This window comes from Paramisgurnus dabryanus, chromosome 2 (genome assembly GCF_030506205.2).
Source record: "Paramisgurnus dabryanus chromosome 2, PD_genome_1.1, whole genome shotgun sequence".
NCBI lineage: Eukaryota > Metazoa > Chordata > Actinopteri > Cypriniformes > Cobitidae > Paramisgurnus > Paramisgurnus dabryanus.
In genome coordinates, this window is record NC_133338.1 from 14,598,112 (window position 1) to 14,617,250 (window position 19,139).

The 19,139-nt window shown below is 42.6% G+C and overlaps 14 non-coding genes across 14 annotated transcripts; all 14 read right to left on the reverse strand.

Moving 5' to 3' along the window:
• Positions 1-1,051: 1,051 nt before the first annotated feature.
• On the reverse strand, positions 1,052-1,266 carry LOC135736864 (small nucleolar RNA U3). Its single transcript, XR_010527971.2, has one exon. It is a non-coding gene; the product is annotated as a small nucleolar RNA U3 (small nucleolar RNA).
• Positions 1,267-2,299: 1,033 nt separating this feature from the next.
• Positions 2,300-2,514, reverse strand: LOC135784757 (small nucleolar RNA U3). Its single transcript, XR_010546081.1, has one exon. It is a non-coding gene; the product is annotated as a small nucleolar RNA U3 (small nucleolar RNA).
• A 1,033-nt stretch (positions 2,515-3,547) lies between these two features.
• Positions 3,548-3,762, reverse strand: LOC135784746 (small nucleolar RNA U3). The gene has a single exon (XR_010546071.1). It is a non-coding gene; the product is annotated as a small nucleolar RNA U3 (small nucleolar RNA).
• A 1,033-nt stretch (positions 3,763-4,795) lies between these two features.
• Positions 4,796-5,010, reverse strand: LOC135784756 (small nucleolar RNA U3). Its single transcript, XR_010546080.1, has one exon. It is a non-coding gene; the product is annotated as a small nucleolar RNA U3 (small nucleolar RNA).
• Positions 5,011-6,043: 1,033 nt separating this feature from the next.
• LOC135784758 (small nucleolar RNA U3) lies at positions 6,044-6,258 on the reverse strand. Its single transcript, XR_010546082.1, has one exon. It is a non-coding gene; the product is annotated as a small nucleolar RNA U3 (small nucleolar RNA).
• Positions 6,259-7,265: 1,007 nt separating this feature from the next.
• Positions 7,266-7,480, reverse strand: LOC135784776 (small nucleolar RNA U3). Its single transcript, XR_010546098.1, has one exon. It is a non-coding gene; the product is annotated as a small nucleolar RNA U3 (small nucleolar RNA).
• A 1,391-nt stretch (positions 7,481-8,871) lies between these two features.
• On the reverse strand, positions 8,872-9,086 carry LOC135784737 (small nucleolar RNA U3). Its single transcript, XR_010546062.1, has one exon. It is a non-coding gene; the product is annotated as a small nucleolar RNA U3 (small nucleolar RNA).
• A 1,007-nt stretch (positions 9,087-10,093) lies between these two features.
• LOC135784796 (small nucleolar RNA U3) lies at positions 10,094-10,308 on the reverse strand. The gene has a single exon (XR_010546117.1). It is a non-coding gene; the product is annotated as a small nucleolar RNA U3 (small nucleolar RNA).
• A 1,033-nt stretch (positions 10,309-11,341) lies between these two features.
• Positions 11,342-11,556, reverse strand: LOC135784738 (small nucleolar RNA U3). The gene has a single exon (XR_010546063.1). It is a non-coding gene; the product is annotated as a small nucleolar RNA U3 (small nucleolar RNA).
• Positions 11,557-12,563: 1,007 nt separating this feature from the next.
• LOC135784761 (small nucleolar RNA U3) lies at positions 12,564-12,778 on the reverse strand. Its single transcript, XR_010546085.1, has one exon. It is a non-coding gene; the product is annotated as a small nucleolar RNA U3 (small nucleolar RNA).
• Positions 12,779-14,169: 1,391 nt separating this feature from the next.
• Positions 14,170-14,384, reverse strand: LOC135784739 (small nucleolar RNA U3). Its single transcript, XR_010546064.1, has one exon. It is a non-coding gene; the product is annotated as a small nucleolar RNA U3 (small nucleolar RNA).
• A 1,007-nt stretch (positions 14,385-15,391) lies between these two features.
• On the reverse strand, positions 15,392-15,606 carry LOC135784777 (small nucleolar RNA U3). The gene has a single exon (XR_010546099.1). It is a non-coding gene; the product is annotated as a small nucleolar RNA U3 (small nucleolar RNA).
• A 1,391-nt stretch (positions 15,607-16,997) lies between these two features.
• LOC135784787 (small nucleolar RNA U3) lies at positions 16,998-17,212 on the reverse strand. Its single transcript, XR_010546108.1, has one exon. It is a non-coding gene; the product is annotated as a small nucleolar RNA U3 (small nucleolar RNA).
• A 997-nt stretch (positions 17,213-18,209) lies between these two features.
• Positions 18,210-18,424, reverse strand: LOC135784773 (small nucleolar RNA U3). The gene has a single exon (XR_010546096.1). It is a non-coding gene; the product is annotated as a small nucleolar RNA U3 (small nucleolar RNA).
• Between the last annotated feature and the right edge of the window lie 715 nt (positions 18,425-19,139).

Sequence of the window (19,139 nt, forward strand, 5' to 3'; positions counted from 1 at the left end):
ATTTCCAAGGTCTGCCACAAAACCCTCGTATCGCGACCAAATCGACCTCGTTACGGCTGCCGAAGGTCGTTATGTATAAGTATGCCAGCAACGTGATTCGAACCTGTCTCGAGCTGTCACAGACCCACAATTACTTTCAAACCTGTTTGATATTATCCCCAAGAGATCTCGTAATGTGAGCGACACAATGACAACTCGTAAGTCATCCAGCCAATCCCAGTGCAGATGGTATTAACAGAGAAAGGTCTACTAAGGTCTAGAGAGTCGGGCTTGTATCCCGAGAGTTGCCGGTTCGAGTCTCATGGCCTGCATGTTGCGACTTGTTGGATTATGGCGGGATTTTGCTACCGCAGACAGATTTCCAAGGTCTGTCACAAAACCTTCGTATCGCGACCAAATCGGACCTTGTTACGGCTGCCGAAGATCGTTATGTATAAGTATGCCAGCAACGTGATTCGAACCTGTCTCGAGCTGTCACAGACCCACAAATGCTTTCAAACCTGTTTGATATTATCCCCAAGAGATCTCGTAATGTGAGCGACACAATGACAACTCGTAAGTCATCCAGCCAATCCCAGTGCAGATGGTATTAACAGAGAAAGGTCTACCAATTGAAGGGCACGTTGATCATCCATTCATGGAGCAATGGCCTGATAGTTGAAATTTCTCGCCAGAATTTATGTGAGAAAATGTATTTTCGCTGATGGTCAGGAACGCCTCTTTATCGAGTGTTTTGTAGTGTGTGCAGCTTGTCAGCGGTGTGTTGTGTAGTATGCTTGCAGCTAGATCAAGACGACAACACGAAAAGAAACTTCGTTGCGCAGTTTGAGCAAAACACTGATTCAGGTAGTTTTCCAAAACCGTTGTGTGTTTGCGACAACTAACACCAATAGCCGACTCCAGCAAAAATCTATCAACATGTTTGTTGAAATAGGCAACAACCACAGCACTCTCATATCACAACAAGGCAAAAACCACACGGATTTTAATGTTAGTTTACACAAACAAAACAACTACTGGCACATTCTTTCTTTCAACCTCAAATAATGAACCCACTCTGATCATGCACTTCTCTTCTTCAAACTTATTAGGATTAAAGAACATTCATCAATAGCAATGGTCTGTGATAATGATCAGCAACCATTGCTTGATTCATGCTCAGAGAAGCACATCAACACTCTTCATCGTGGTTCCAGAGACTCAACTCTTTCAAAACACATTTCCCAGTTTAGAAACTATAGAAATGATCCCTGAAAGCATAGTCTTGACATCTCACCGCGCTTACCGAACACAACTTCTGACAGACGATGAACCTGAATGATGGTAAGTTGTGGCCTTATGATTCTGAGAGGGACAAAAGGCTCAGAAACACAAAACTATAAAACCTTCATTATGGATTGTAGTTAATGAATGGATGTGTGCAAATCTGTTAAAAACAATGCGTTATTTGAAGTATTTAGGGATACAACATTGGCATGGGCAGTCGTCGACTACTCGATAGAGAGTCTGGCTTATATCCCGAGAGTTGCTGGTTTGAGTCTCACGGCCTGCAGGTTGCGACTGGTTGCAGGTTGGATTTTGGCGGGATTTTGCTATCGCGGACAAATTTCCAAGGTCTGCCACAAAACCCTTGTATCGCGACCAAATCGGACCTCGTTACGGCTGCCGAAGGTCGTTATGTATAAGTATGCCAGCAACGTGATTCGAACCTGTCTCGAGCTGTCACAGACCCACAAATACTTTCAAACCTGTTTGATATTATCCCCAAGAGATCTCGTAATGTGAGCGACACAATGACAACTCGTAAGTCATCCAGCCAATCCCAGTGCAGATGGTATTAACAGAGAAAGGTCCACCAATTGAAGGGCACGTTGATCATCCATTTATGAAGCAATGGCCTGATAGTTGAAATTTCTCGCCAGAATTTATGTGAGAAAATGTATTTTCGCTGATGGTCAGGAACGCCTCTTTATCGAGTGTTTTGTAGTGTGTGCAGCTTGTCAGCGGTGTGTTGTGTAGTATGCTTGCAGCTAGATCAAGACGACAACACGAAAAGAAACCTTGTTGCGCAGTTTGAGCAAAACACTGATTCAGGTAGTTTTCCAAACCCGTTGTGTGTTTGCGACAACTAACACCAATAGCCGACTCCACCAAAAATCTATCAACATGTTTGTTGAAATAGGCAACAATCACAGCACTCTCATATCACAACAAGGCAAAAACCACACGGATTTTAATGTTAGTTTACACAAACAAAACAACTATTAGCAAATTCTTTCTTTCAACCTCAAATAATGAACCCACTCTGATCATGCACTTCTCTTCTTTAAACTTATTAGGATTAAAGAACATTCATCAATAGCAATGATCTGTGATAGCGATCAGCAACCATTGCTTGATTCATGCTCAGAGAAGCACATCAACACTCTTCATCGTGGTTCTAAAGATTCAACTCTTTCGAAACACAATTCCTAGTTTAGAGACTATAGAAATGATCCCTGAAAGCATAGTCTTGACATCTCACCGCGCTTACCGAACACAACTTCTGACAGACGATGAACCTGAATGATGGTAAGTTGTGGCCTTATGATTCTGAGAGGGACAAAAGGCTCAGAAACACAAAACTATAAAACCTTCATTATGGATTGTAGTTAATGAATGGATGTGTGCAAATCTGTTAAAAACAATGCGTTATTTGAAGTATTTAGGGATACAACATTGGCATGGGCAGTCGTCGACTACTCGATAGAGAGTCTGGCTTATATCCCGAGAGTTGCTGGTTTGAGTCTCACGGCCTGCAGGTTGCGACTGGTTGCAGGTTGGATTTTGGCGGGATTTTGCTATCGCGGACAAATTTCCAAGGTCTGCCACAAAACCCTCGTATCGCAACCAAATCGGACCTCGTTACGGCTGCCGAAGGTCGTTATGTATAAGTATGCCAGCAACGTGATTCGAACCTGTCTCGAGCTGTCACAGACCCACAAATACTTTCAAACCTGTTTGATATTATCCCCAAGAGATCTCGTAATGTGAGCGACACAATGACAACTCGCAAGTCATCCAGCCAATCCCAGTGCAGATGGTATTAACAGAGAAAGGTCCACCAATTGAAGGGCACGTTGATCATCCATTCATGAAGCAATGGCCTGATAGTTGAAATTTCTTGCCAGAATTTATGTGAGAAAATGTATTTTCGCTGATGGTCAGGAACGCCTCTTTATCGAGTGTTTTGTAGTGTGTGCAGCTTGTCAGCGGTGTGTTGTGTAGTATGTTGGCAGCTAGATCAAGACGACAACACGAAAAGAAACCTCGTTGCGCAGTTTGAGCAAAACACTGATACAGGTAGTTTTCCAAACCGGTTGTGTGTTTGCGACAACTAACACCAATAGCCGACTCCACCAAAAATCTATCAACATGTTTGTTGAAATAGGCAACAATCACAGCACTCTTATATCACAACAAGGCAAAAACCACACGGATTTTAATGTTAGTTTACACAAACAAAACAACTATTAGCAAATTCTTTCTTTCAACCTCAAATAATAAACCCACTCTGATCATGCACTTCTCTTCTTTAAACTTATTAGGATTAAAGAACATTCATCAATAGCAATGACCTGTGATAATGATCAGCAACCATTGCTTGATTCATGCTCAGAGAAGCACATCAACACTCTTCATCGTGGTTCTAGAGATTCAACTCTTTCGAAACACAATTCCTAGTTTAGAGACTATAGAAATGATCCCTGAAAGCATAGTCTTGACATCTCACCGCGCTTACCGAACACAACTTCTGACAGACGATGAACCTGAATGATGGTAAGTTGTGGCCTTATGATTCTGAGAGGGACAAAAGGCTCAGAAACACAAAACTATAAAACCTTCATTATGGATTGTAGTTAATGAATAGATGTGTGCAAATCTGTTAAAAACAATGCGTTATTTGAAGTATTTAGGGATACAACATTGGCATGGGCAGTCGTCGACTACTCGATAGAGAGTCTGGCTTATATCCCGAGAGTTGCTGGTTTGAGTCTCACGGCCTGCAGGTTGCGACTGGTTGCAGGTTGGATTTTGGCGGGATTTTGCTATCGCGGACAAATTTCCAAGGTCTGCCACAAAACCCTCGTATCGCGACCAAATCGGACCTCGTTACGGCTGCCGAAGGTCGTTATGTATAAGTATGCCAGCAACGTGATTCGAACCTGTCTCGAGCTGTCACAGACCCACAAATACTTTCAAACCGGTTTGATATTTTCCCCAAGAGATCTCGTAATGTGAGCGACACAATGACAACTCGCAAGTCATCCAGCCAATCCCAGTGCAGATGGTATTAACAGAGAAAGGTCCACCAATTGAAGGGCACGTTGATCATCCATTCATGAAGCAATGGCCTGATAGTTGAAATTTCTTGCCAGAATTTATGTGAGAAAATTTATTTTCGCTGATGGTCAGGAACGCCTCTTTATCGAGTGTTTTGTAGTGTGTGCAGCTTGTCAGCGGTGTGTTGTGTAGTATGCTTGCAGCTAGATCAAGACGACAACACGAAAAGAAACTTCGTTGCGCAGTTTGAGCAAAACACTGATTCAGGTAGTTTTCCAAAACCGTTGTGTGTTTGCGACAACTAACACCAATAGCCGACTCCACCAAAAATCTATCAACATGTTTGTTGAAATAGGCAACAACCACAGCACTCTCATATCACAACAAGGCAAAAACCACACGGATTTTAATGTTAGTTTACACAAACAAAACAACTACTGGCACATTCTTTCTTTCAACCTCAAATAATGAACCCACTCTGATCATGCACTTCTCTTCTTCAAACTTATTAGGATTAAAGAACATTCATCAATAGCAATGATCTGTGATAATGATCAGCAACCATTGCTTGATTCATGCTCAGAGAAGCACATCAACACTCTTCATCGTGGTTCCAGAGACTCAACTCTTTCAAAACACATTTCCCAGTTTAGAAACTATAGAAATGATCCCTGAAAGCATAGTCTTGACATCTCACCGCGCTTACCGAACACAACTTCTGACAGACGATGAACCTGAATGATGGTAAGTTGTGGCCTTATGATTCTGAGAGGGACAAAAGGCTCAGAAACACAAAACTATAAAACCTTCATTATGGATTGTAGTTAATGAATGGATGTGTGCAAATCTGTTAAAAACAATGCGTTATTTGAAGTATTTAGGGATACAACATTGGCATGGGCAGTCGTCGACTACTCGATAGAAAGTCTGGCTTATATCCCGAGAGTTGCTGGTTTGAGTCTCACGGCCTGCAGGTTGCGACTGGTTGCAGGTTGGATTTTGGCGGGATTTTGCTATCGCGGACAAATTTCCAAGGTCTGCCACAAAACCCTCGTATCGCAACCAAATCGGACCTCGTTACGGCTGCCGAAGGTCGTTATGTATAAGTATGCCAGCAACGTGATTCGAACCTGTCTCGAGCTGTCACAGACCCACAAATACTTTCAAACCTGTTTGATATTATCCCCAAGAGATCTCGTAATGTGAGCGACACAATGACAACTCGCAAGTCATCCAGCCAATCCCAGTGCAGATGGTATTAACAGAGAAAGGTCCACCAATTGAAGGGCACGTTGATCATCCATTCATGAAGCAATGGCCTGATAGTTGAAATTTCTTGCCAGAATTTATGTGAGAAAATGTATTTTCGCTGATGGTCAGGAACGCCTCTTTATCGAGTGTTTTGTAGTGTGTGCAGCTTGTCAGCGGTGTGTTGTGTAGTATGTTGGCAGCTAGATCAAGACGACAACACGAAAAGAAACCTCGTTGCGCAGTTTGAGCAAAACACTGATACAGGTAGTTTTCCAAACCGGTTGTGTGTTTGCGACAACTAACACCAATAGCCGACTCCACCAAAAATCTATCAACATGTTTGTTGAAATAGGCAACAATCACAGCACTCTTATATCACAACAAGGCAAAAACCACACGGATTTTAATGTTAGTTTACACAAACAAAACAACTATTAGCAAATTCTTTCTTTCAACCTCAAATAATGAACCCACTCTGATCATGCACTTCTCTTCTTCAAACTTATTAGGATTAAAGAACATTCATCAATAGCAATGACCTGTGATAATGATCAGCAACCATTGCTTGATTCATGCTCAGAGAAGCACATCAACACTCTTCATCGTGGTTCTAGAGATTCAACTCTTTCGAAACACAATTCCTAGTTTAGAGACTATAGAAATGATCCCTGAAAGCATAGTCTTGACATCTCACCGCGCTTACCGAACACAACTTCTGACAGACGATGAACCTGAATGATGGTAAGTTGTGGCCTTATGATTCTGAGAGGGACAAAAGGCTCAGAAACACAAAACTATAAAACCTTCATTATGGATTGTAGTTAATGAATAGATGTGTGCAAATCTGTTAAAAACAATGCGTTATTTGAAGTATTTAGGGATACAACATTGGCATGGGCAGTCGTCGACTACTCGATAGAAAGTCTGGCTTATATCCCGAGAGTTGCTGGTTTGAGTCTCACGGCCTGCAGGTTGCGACTGGTTGCAGGTTGGATTTTGGCGGGATTTTGCTATCGCGGACAAATTTCCAAGGTCTGCCACAAAACCCTCGTATCGCAACCAAATCGGACCTCGTTACGGCTGCCGAAGGTCGTTATGTATAAGTATGCCAGCAACGTGATTCGAACCTGTCTCGAGCTGTCACAGACCCACAAATACTTTCAAACCTGTTTGATATTATCCCCAAGAGATCTCGTAATGTGAGCGACACAATGACAACTCGCAAGTCATCCAGCCAATCCCAGTGCAGATGGTATTAACAGAGAAAGGTCCACCAATTGAAGGGCACGTTGATCATCCATTCATGAAGCAATGGCCTGATAGTTGAAATTTCTTGCCAGAATTTATGTGAGAAAATGTATTTTCGCTGATGGTCAGGAACGCCTCTTTATCGAGTGTTTTGTAGTGTGTGCAGCTTATCAGCGGTGTGTTGTGTAGTATGTTGGCAGCTAGATCAAGACGACAACACGAAAAGAAACCTCGTTGCGCAGTTTGAGCAAAACACTGATTCAGGTAGTTTTCCAAACCCGTTGTGTGTTTGCGACAACTAACACCAATAGCCGACTCCACCAAAAATCTATCGACATGTTTGTTGAAATAGGCAACAACCACAGCACTCATGTTAGTTCATGTTAGTTTACACAAACAAAACAACTATTGGCACATTCTTTCTTTCAACCTCAAATAATGAACCCACTCTGATCATGCACTTCTCTTCTTTAAACTTATTAGGATTAAAGAACACTCATCAATAGCAATGATCTGTGATAATGATCAGCAACCATTCCTTGATTCATGCTCAGAGAAGCACATCAACACTCTTCATCGTGGTTCCAGAGACTCAACTCTTTCAAAACACATTTCCCAGTTTAGAAACTATAGAAATGATCCCTGAAAGCATAGTCTTGACATCTCACCGCGCTTACCGAACACAACTTCTGACAGACGATGAACCTGAATGATGGTAAGTTGTGGCCTTATGATTCTGAGAGGGACAAAAGGCTCAGAAACACAAAACTATAAAACCTTCATTATGGATTGTAGTTAATGAATGGATGTGTGCAAATCTGTTAAAAACAATGCGTTATTTGTAGTATTTAGGGATACAGCATTGGCATGGGCAGTCGTAGACTACTCGTTAGAGAGTCTGGCTTGTATCCCGTGAGTTGCCGGTTCGAGTCTCACGGCCTGCAGGTTGCCACTGGTTGCAGGTTGGAATTTGGCAGGATTTTGCTATCGCGGACAGATTTCCAAGGTCCGCCACAAAACCCTCGTATCGCGACCAAATCGGACCTCGTTACGGCTGCCGAAGGTCGTTATGTATAAGTATGCCAGCAACGTGATTCGAACCTGTCTCGAGCTGTCACAGACCCACAAATACTTTCAAACCTGTTTGATATTATCCCCAAGAGATCTCGTAATGTGAGCGACACAATGACAACTCGTAAGTCATCCAGCCAATCCCAGTGCAGATGGTATTAACAGAGAAAGGTCTACTAAGGTCTAGAGAGTCGGGCTTGTATCCCGAGAGTTGCCGGTTCGAGTCTCATGGCCTGCATGTTGCGACTTGTTGGATTATGGCGGGATTTTGCTACCGCAGACAGATTTCCAAGGTCTGCCACAAAACCTTCGTATCGCGACCAAATCGGACCTTGTTACGGCTGCCGAAGATCGTTATGTATAAGTATGCCAGCAACGTGATTCGAACCTGTCTCGAGCTGTCACAGACCCACAAATACTTTCAAACCTGTTTGATATTATCCCCAAGAGATCTCGTAATGTGAGCGACACAATGACAACTCGTAAGTCATCCAGCCAATCCCAGTGCAGATGGTATTAACAGAGAAAGGTCTACCAATTGAAGGGCACGTTGATCATCCATTCATGGAGCAATGGCCTGATAGTTGAAATTTCTCGCCAGAATTTATGTGAGAAAATGTATTTTCGCTGATGGTCAGGAACGCCTCTTTATCGAGTGTTTTGTAGTGTGTGCAGCTTGTCAGCGGTGTGTTGTGTAGTATGCTTGCAGCTAGATCAAGACGACAACACGAAAAGAAACCTCGTTGCGCAGTTTGAGCAAAACACTGATTCAGGTAGTTTTCCAAACCCGTTGTGTGTTTGCGACAACTAACACCAATAGCCGACTCCACCAAAAATCTATCAACATGTTTGTTGAAATAGGCAACAATCACAGCACTCTTATATCACAACAAGGCAAAAACCACACGGATTCTAATGTTAGTTTACACAAACAAAACAACTATTAGCAAATTCTTTCTTTCAACCTCAAATAATGAACCCACTCTGATCATGCACTTCTCTTCTTTAAACTTATTAGGATTAAAGAACATTCATCAATAGCAATGATCTGTGATAATGATCAGCAACCATTGCTTGATTCATGCTCAGAGAAGCACATCAACACTCTTCATCGTGGTTCTAGAGATTCAACTCTTTCGAAACACAATTCCTAGTTTAGAGACTATAGAAATGATCCCTGAAAGCATAGTCTTGACATCTCACCGCGCTTACCGAACACAACTTCTGACAGACGATGAACCTGAATGATGGTAAGTTGTGGCCTAATGATTCTGAGAGGGACAAAAGGCTCAGAAACACAAAACTATAAAACCTTCATTATGGATTGTAGTTAATGAATAGATGTGTGCAAATCTGTTAAAAACAATGCGTTATTTGAAGTATTTAGGGATACAACATTGGCATGGGCAGTCGTCGACTACTCGATAGAGAGTCTGGCTTATATCCCGAGAGTTGCTGGTTTGAGTCTCCTGGCCTGCAGGTTGCAACTGGTTGCAGGTTGGATTTTGGCGGGATTTTGCTATCGCGGACAAATTTCCAAGGTCTGCCACAAAACCCTCGTATCGCGACCAAATCGGACCTCGTTACGGCTGCCGAAGGTCGTTATGTATAAGTATGCCAGCAACGTGATTCGAACCTGTCTCGAGCTGTCACAGACCCACAAATACTTTCAAACCTGTTTGATATTATCCCCAAGAGATCTCGTAATGTGAGCGACACAATGACAACTCGCAAGTCATCCAGCCAATCCCAGTGCAGATGGTATTAACAGAGAAAGGTCCACCAATTGAAGGGCACGTTGATCATCCATTCATGAAGCAATGGCCTGATAGTTGAAATTTCTTGCCAGAATTTATGTGAGAAAATGTATTTTCGCTGATGGTCAGGAACGCCTCTTTATCGAGTGTTTTGTAGTGTGTGCAGCTTGTCAGCGGTGTGTTGTGTAGTATGCTTGCAGCTAGATCAAGACGACAACACGAAAAGAAACCTCGTTGCGCAGTTTGAGCAAAACACTGATTCAGGTAGTTTTCCAAACCCGTTGTGTGTTTGCGACAACTAACACCAATAGCCGACTCCACCAAAAATCTATCAACATGTTTGTTGAAATAGGCAACAACCACAGCACTCATGTTAGTTTATGTTAGTTTACACAAACAAAACAACTATTGGCACATTCTTTCTTTCAACCTCAAATAATGAACCCACTCTGATCATGCACTTCTCTTCTTTAAACTTATTAGGATTAAAGAACACTCATCAATAGCAATGATCTGTGATAATGATCAGCAACCATTCCTTGATTCATGCTCAGAGAAGCACATCAACACTCTTCATCGTGGTTCCAGAGACTCAACTCTTTCAAAACACATTTCCCAGTTTAGAAACTATAGAAATGATCCCTGAAAGCATACTCTTGACATCTCACCGCGCTTACCGAACACAACTTCTGACAGACGATGAACCTGAATGATGGTAAGTTGTGGCCTTATGATTCTGAGAGGGACAAAAGGCTCAGAAACACAAAACTATAAAACCTTCATTATGGATTGTAGTTAATGAATGGATGTGTGCAAATCTGTTAAAAACAATGCGTTATTTGTAGTATTTAGGGATACAGCATTGGCATGGGCAGTCGTCGACTACTCGTTAGAGAGTCTGGCTTGTATCCCGTGAGTTGCCGGTTCGAGTCTCACGGCCTGCAGGTTGCCACTGGTTGCAGGTTGGATTTTGGCAGGATTTTGCTATCGCGGACAGATTTCCAAGGTCCGCCACAAAACCCTCGTATCGCGACCAAATCGGACCTCGTTACGGCTGCCGAAGGTCGTTATGTATAAGTATGCCAGCAACGTGATTCGAACCTGTCTCGAGCTGTCACAGACCCACAAATACTTTCAAACCTGTTTGATATTATCCCCAAGAGATCTCGTAATGTGAGCGACACAATGACAACTCGTAAGTCATCCAGCCAATCCCAGTGCAGATGGTATTAACAGAGAAAGGTCTACCAATTGAAGGGCACGTTGATCATCCATTCATGGAGCAATGGCCTGATAGTTGAAATTTCTCGCCAGAATTTATGTGAGAAAATGTATTTTCGCTGATGGTCAGGAACGCCTCTTTATCGAGTGTTTTGTAGTGTGTGCAGCTTGTCAGCGGTGTGTTGTGTAGTATGCTTGCAGCTAGATCAAGACGACAACACGAAAAGAAACCTCGTTGCGCAGTTTGAGCAAAACACTGATTCAGGTAGTTTTCCAAACCCGTTGTGTGTTTGCGACAACTAACACCAATAGCCGACTCCACCAAAAATCTATCAACATGTTTGTTGAAATAGGCAACAATCACAGCACTCTTATATCACAACAAGGCAAAAACCACACGGATTCTAATGTTAGTTTACACAAACAAAACAACTATTAGCAAATTCTTTCTTTCAACCTCAAATAATGAACCCACTCTGATCATGCACTTCTCTTCTTTAAACTTATTAGGATTAAAGAACATTCATCAATAGCAATGATCTGTGATAATGATCAGCAACCATTGCTTGATTCATGCTCAGAGAAGCACATCAACACTCTTCATCGTGGTTCTAGAGATTCAACTCTTTCGAAACACAATTCCTAGTTTAGAGACTATAGAAATGATCCCTGAAAGCATAGTCTTGACATCTCACCGCGCTTACCGAACACAACTTCTGACAGACGATGAACCTGAATGATGGTAAGTTGTGGCCTTATGATTCTGAGAGGGACAAAAGGCTCAGAAACACAAAACTATAAAACCTTCATTATGGATTGTAGTTAATGAATAGATGTGTGCAAATCTGTTAAAAACAATGCGTTATTTGAAGTATTTAGGGATACAACATTGGCATGGGCAGTCGTCGACTACTCGATAGAGAGTCTGGCTTATATCCCGAGAGTTGCTGGTTTGAGTCTCACGGCCTGCAGGTTGCAACTGGTTGCAGGTTGGATTTTGGCGGGATTTTGCTATCGCGGACAAATTTCCAAGGTCTGCCACAAAACCCTCGTATCGCGACCAAATCGGACCTCGTTACGGCTGCCGAAGGTCGTTATGTATAAGTATGCCAGCAACGTGATTCGAACCTGTCTCGAGCTGTCACAGACCCACAAATACTTTCAAACCTGTTTGATATTATCCCCAAGAGATCTCGTAATGTGAGCGACACAATGACAACTCGCAAGTCATCCAGCCAATCCCAGTGCAGATGGTATTAACAGAGAAAGGTCCACCAATTGAAGGGCACGTTGATCATCCATCCATGAAGCAATGGCCTGATAGTTGAAATTTCTTGCCAGAATTTATGTGAGAAAATGTATTTTCGCTGATGGTCAGGAACGCCTCTTTATCGAGTGTTTTGTAGTGTGTGCAGCTTGTCAGCGGTGTGTTGTGTAGTATGCTTGCAGCTAGATCAAGACGACAACACGAAAAGAAACTTCGTTGCGCAGTTTGAGCAAAACACTGATTCAGGTAGTTTTCCAAAACCGTTGTGTGTTTGCGACAACTAACACCAATAGCCGACTCCACCAAAAATCTATCAACATGTTTGTTGAAATAGGCAACAACCACAGCACTCATGTTAGTTCATGTTAGTTTACACAAACAAAACAACTATTGGCACATTCTTTCTTTCAACCTCAAATAATGAACCCACTCTGATCATGCACTTCTCTTCTTTAAACTTATTAGGATTAAAGAACACTCATCAATAGCAATGATCTGTGATAATGATCAGCAACCATTCCTTGATTCATGCTCAGAGAAGCACATCAACACTCTTCATCGTGGTTCCAGAGACTCAACTCTTTCAAAACAAATTTCCCAGTTTAGAAACTATAGAAATGATCCCTGAAAGCATAGTCTTGACATCTCACCGCGCTTACCGAACACAACTTCTGACAGACGATGAACCTGAATGATGGTAAGTTGTGGCCTTATGATTCTGAGAGGGACAAAAGGCTCAGAAACACAAAACTATAAAACCTTCATTATGGATTGTAGTTAATGAATGGATGTGTGCAAATCTGTTAAAAACAATGCGTTATTTGTAGTATTTAGGGATACAGCATTGGCATGGGCAGTCGTCGACTACTCGTTAGAGAGTCTGGCTTGTATCCCGTGAGTTGCCGGTTCGAGTCTCACGGCCTGCCGGTTGCCACTGGTTGCAGGTTGGAATTTGGCAGGATTTTGCTATCGCGGACAGATTTCCAAGGTCCGCCACAAAACCCTCGTATCGCGACCAAATCGGACCTCGTTACGGCTGCCGAAGGTCGTTATGTATAAGTATGCCAGCAACGTGATTCGAACCTGTCTCGAGCTGTCACAGACCCACAAATACTTTCAAACCTGTTTGATATTATCCCCAAGAGATCTCGTAATGTGAGCGACACAATGACAACTCGTAAGTCATCCAGCCAATCCCAGTGCAGATGGTATTAACAGAGAAAGGTCTACTAAGGTCTAGAGAGTCGGGCTTGTATCCCGAGAGTTGCCGGTTCGAGTCTCATGGCCTGCATGTTGCGACTTGTTGGATTATGGCGGGATTTTGCTACCGCAGACAGATTTCCAAGGTCTGCCACAAAACCTTCGTATCGCGACCAAATCGGACCTTGTTACGGCTGCCGAAGATCGTTATGTATAAGTATGCCAGCAACGTGATTCGAACCTGTCTCGAGCTGTCACAGACCCACAAATACTTTCAAACCTGTTTGATATTATCCCCAAGAGATCTCGTAATGTGAGCGACACAATGACAACTCGTAAGTCATCCAGCCAATCCCAGTGCAGATGGTATTAACAGAGAAAGGTCTACCAATTGAAGGGCACGTTGATCATCCATTCATGGAGCAATGGCCTGATAGTTGAAATTTCTCGCCAGAATTTATGTGAGAAAATGTATTTTCGCTGATGGTCAGGAACGCCTCTTTATCGAGTGTTTTGTAGTGTGTGCAGCTTGTCAGCGGTGTGTTGTGTAGTATGCTTGCAGCTAGATCAAGACGACAACACGAAAAGAAACCTCATTGCGCAGTTTGAGCAAAACACTGATTCAGGTAGTTTTCCAAACCCGTTGTGTGTTTGCGACAACTAACACCAATAGCCGACTCCACCAAAAATCTATCAACATGTTTGTTGAAATAGGCAACAATCACAGCACTCTTATATCACAACAAGGCAAAAACCACACGGATTCTAATGTTAGTTTACACAAACAAAACAACTATTAGCAAATTCTTTCTTTCAACCTCAAATAATGAACCCACTCTGATCATGCACTTCTCTTCTTTAAACTTATTAGGATTAAAGAACATTCATCAATAGCAATGATCTGTGATAATGATCAGCAACCATTGCTTGATTCATGCTCAGAGAAGCACATCAACACTCTTCATCGTGGTTCTAGAGATTCAACTCTTTCGAAACACAATTCCTAGTTTAGAGACTATAGAAATGATCCCTGAAAGCATAGTCTTGACATCTCACCGCGCTTACCGAACACAACTTCTGACAGACGATGAACCTGAATGATGGTAAGTTGTGGCCTTATGATTCTGAGAGGGACAAAAGGCTCAGAAACACAAAACTATAAAACCTTCATTATGGATTGTAGTTAATGAAGAGATGTGTGCAAATCTGTTAAAAACAATGCGTTATTTGAAGTATTTAGGGATACAACATTGGCATGGGCAGTCGTCGACTACTCGATAGAGAGTCTGGCTTATATCCCGAGAGTTGCTGGTTTGAGTCTCACGGCCTGCAGGTTGCAACTGGTTGCAGGTTGGATTTTGGCGGGATTTTGCTATCGCGGACAAATTTCCAAGGTCTGCCACAAAACCCTCGTATCGCGACCAAATCGGACCTCGTTACGGCTGCCGAAGGTCGTTATGTATAAGTATGCCAGCAACGTGATTCGAACCTGTCTCGAGCTGTCACAGACCCACAAATACTTTCAAACCTGTTTGATATTATCCCCAAGAGATCTCGTAATGTGAGCGACACAATGACAACTCGCAAGTCATCCAGCCAATCCCAGTGCAGATGGTATTAACAGAGAAAGGTCCACCAATTGAAGGGCACGTTGATCATCCATTCATGAAGCAATGGCCTGATAGTTGAAATTTCTTGCCAGAATTTATGTGAGAAAATGTATTTTCGCTGATGGTCAGGAACGCCTCTTTATCGAGTGTTTTGTAGTGTGTGCAGCTTGTCAGCGGTGTGTTGTGTAGTATGCTTGCAGCTAGATCAAGACGACAACACGAAAAGAAACCTCGTTGCGCAGTTTGAGCAAAACACTGATTCAGGTAGTTTTCCAAACCCGTTGTGTGTTTGCGACAACTAACACCAATAGCCGACTCCACCAAAAATCTATCAACATGTTTGTTGAAATAGGCAACAACCACAGCACTCATGTTAGTTTATGTTAGTTTACACAAACAAAACAACTATTGGCACATTCTTTCTTTCAACCTCAAATAATGAACCCACTCTGATCATGCACTTCTCTTCTTTAAACTTATTAGGATTAAAGAACACTCATCAATAGCAATGATCTGTGATAATGATCAGCAACCATTCCTTGATTCATGCTCAGAGAAGCACATCAACACTCTTCATCGTGGTTCCAGAGACTCAACTCTTTCAAAACACATTTCCCAGTTTAGAAACTATAGAAATGATCCCTGAAAGCATAGTCTTGACATCTCACCGCGCTTACCGAACACAACTTCTGACAGACGATGAACCTGAATGATGGTAAGTTGTGGCCTTATGATTCTGAGAGGGACAAAAGGCTCAGAAACACAAAACTATAAAACCTTCATTATGGATTGTAGTTAATGAATGGATGTGTGCAAATCTGTTAAAAACAATGCGTTATTTGTAGTATTTAGGGATACAGCATTGGCATGGGCAGTCGTCGACTACTCGTTAGAGAGTCTGGCTTGTATCCCGTGAGTTGCCGGTTCGAGTCTCACGGCCTGCAGGTTGCCACTGGTTGCAGGTTGGATTTTGGCAGGATTTTGCTATCGCGGACAGATTTCCAAGGTCCGCCACAAAACCCTCGTATCGCGACCAAATCGGACCTCGTTACGGCTGCCGAAGGTCGTTATGTATAAGTATGCCAGCAACGTGATTCGAACCTGTCTCGAGCTGTCACAGACCCACAAATACTTTCAAACCTGTTTGATATTATCCCCAAGAGATCTCGTAATGTGAGCGACACAATGACAACTCGTAAGTCATCCAGCCAATCCCAGTGCAGATGGTATTAACAGAGAAAGGTCTACTAAGGTCTAGAGAGTCGGGCTTGTATCCCGAGAGTTGCCGGTTCGAGTCTCATGGCCTGCATGTTGCGACTTGTTGGATTATGGCGGGATTTTGCTACCGCAGACAGATTTCCAAGGTCTGCCACAAAACCTTCGTATCGCGACCAAATCGGACCTTGTTACGGCTGCCGAAGATCGTTATGTATAAGTATGCCAGCAACGTGATTCGAACCTGTCTCGAGCTGTCACAGACCCACAAATACTTTCAAACCTGTTTGATATTATCCCCAAGAGATCTCGTAATGTGAGCGACACAATGACAACTCGTAAGTCATCCAGCCAATCCCAGTGCAGATGGTATTAACAGAGAAAGGTCTACCAATTGAAGGGCACGTTGATCATCCATTCATGGAGCAATGGCCTGATAGTTGAAATTTCTCGCCAGAATTTATGTGAGAAAATGTATTTTCGCTGATGGTCAGGAACGCCTCTTTATCGAGTGTTTTGTAGTGTGTGCAGCTTGTCAGCGGTGTGTTGTGTAGTATGCTTGCAGCTAGATCAAGACGACAACACGAAAAAAAACTTCGTTGCGCAGTTTGAGCAAAACACTGATTCAGGTAGTTTTCCAAACCCGTTGTGTGTTTGCGACAACTAACACCAATAGCCGACTCCACCAAAAATCTATCAACATGTTTGTTGAAATAGGCAACAACCACAGCACTCTCATATCACAACAAGGCAAAAACCACACGGATTTTAATGTTAGTTTACACAAACAAAACAACTACTGGCACATTCTTTCTTTCAACCTCAAATAATGAACCCACTCTGATCATGCACTTCTCTTCTTCAAACTTATTAGGATTAAAGAACATTCATCAATAGCAATGATCTGTGATAATGATCAGCAACCATTCCTTGATTCATGCTCAGAGAAGCACATCAACACTCTTCATCGTGGTTCCAGAGACTCAACTCTTTCAAAACACATTTCCCAGTTTAGAAACTATAGAAATGATCCCTGAAAGCATAGTCTTGACATCTCACCACGCTTACCGAACACAACTTCTGACAGACGATGAACCTGAATGATGGTAAGTTGTGGCCTTATGATTCTGAGAGGGACAAAAGGCTCAGAAACACAAAACTATAAAACCTTCATTATGGATTGTAGTTAATGAATGGATGTGTGCAAATCTGTTAAAAACAATGCGTTATTTGTAGTATTTAGGGATACAACATTGGCATGGGCAGTCGTCGACTACTCGATAGAGAGTCTGGCTTATATCCCGAGAGTTGCTGGTTTGAGTCTCACGGCCTGCAGGTTGCGACTGGTTGCAGGTTGGATTTTGGCGGGATTTTGCTATCGCGGACAAATTTCCAAGGTCTGCCACAAAACCCTCGTATCGCGACCAAATCGGACCTTGTTACGGCTGCCGAAGGTCGTTATGTATAAGTATGCCAGCAACGTGATTCGAACCTGTCTCGAGCTGTCACAGACCCACAAATACTTTCAAACCTGTTTGATATTATCCCCAAGAGATCTCGTAATGTGAGCGACACAATGACAACTCGTAAGTCATCCAGCCAATCCCAGTGCAGATGGTATTAACAGAGAAAGGTCCACCAATTGAAGGGCACGTTGATCATCCATTCATGAAGCAATGGCCTGATAGTTGAAATTTCTCGCCAGAATTTATGTGAGAAAATGTATTTTCGCTGATGGTCAGGAACGCCTCTTTATCGAGTGTTTTGTAGTGTGTGCAGCTTGTCAGCGGTGTGTTGTGTAGCATGCTTGCAGCTAGATCAAGACGACAACACGAAAAGAAACCTCGTTGCGCAGTTTGAGCAAAACACTGATTCAGGTAGTTTTCCAAACCCGTTGTGTGTTTGCGACAACTAACACCAATAGCCGACTCCACCAAAAATCTATCAACATGTTTGTTGAAATAGGCAACAACCACAGCACTCATGTTAGTTTATACAAACAAAACAACTATTGGCACATTCTTTCTTTCAACCTCAAATAATGAACCCACTCTGATCATGCACTTCTCTTCTTTAAACTTATTAGGATTAAAGAACATTCATCAATAGCAATGATCTGTGATAATGATCAGCAACCATTCCTTGATTCATGCTCAGAGAAGCACATCAACACTCTTCATCGTGGTTCCAGAGACTCAACTCTTTCAAAACACATTTCCCAGTTTAAAAACTATAGAAATGATCCCTGAAAGCATAGTCTTGACATCTCACCGCGCTTACCGAACACAACTTCTGACAGACGATGAACCTGAATGATGGTAAGTTGTGGCCTTATGATTCTGAGAGGGACAAAAGGCTCAGAAACACAAAACTATAAAACCTTCATTATGGATTGTAGTTAATGAATGGATGTGTGCAAATCTGTTAAAAACAATGCGTTATTTGTAGTATTTAGGGATACAGCATTGGCATGGGCAGTCGTCGACTACTGGTTAGAGAGTCTGGCTTGTATCCCGTGAGTTGCCGGTTCGAGTCTCACGGCCTGCAGGTTGCCACTGGTTGCAGGTTGGATTTTGGCAGGATTTTGCTATCGCGGACAGATTTCCAAGGTCCGCCACAAAACCCTCGTATTGCGACCAAATCGGACCTCGTTATGGCTGCCGAAGGTCGTTATGTATAAGTATGCCAGCAACGTGATTCGAACCTGTCTCGAGCTGTCACAGACCCACAAATACTTTCAAACCTGTTTGATATTATCCCCAAGAGATCTTGTAATGTGAGCGACACAATGACAACTCGTAAGTCATCCAGCCAATCCCAGTGCAGATGGTATTAACAGAGAAAGGTCTACCAATTGAAGGGCACGTTGATCATCCATTCCTGAAGCAATGGCCTGATAGTTGAAATTTCTCGCCAGAATTTATGTGAGAAAATGTATTTTCACTGATGGTCAGGAACGCCTCTTTATCGAGTGTT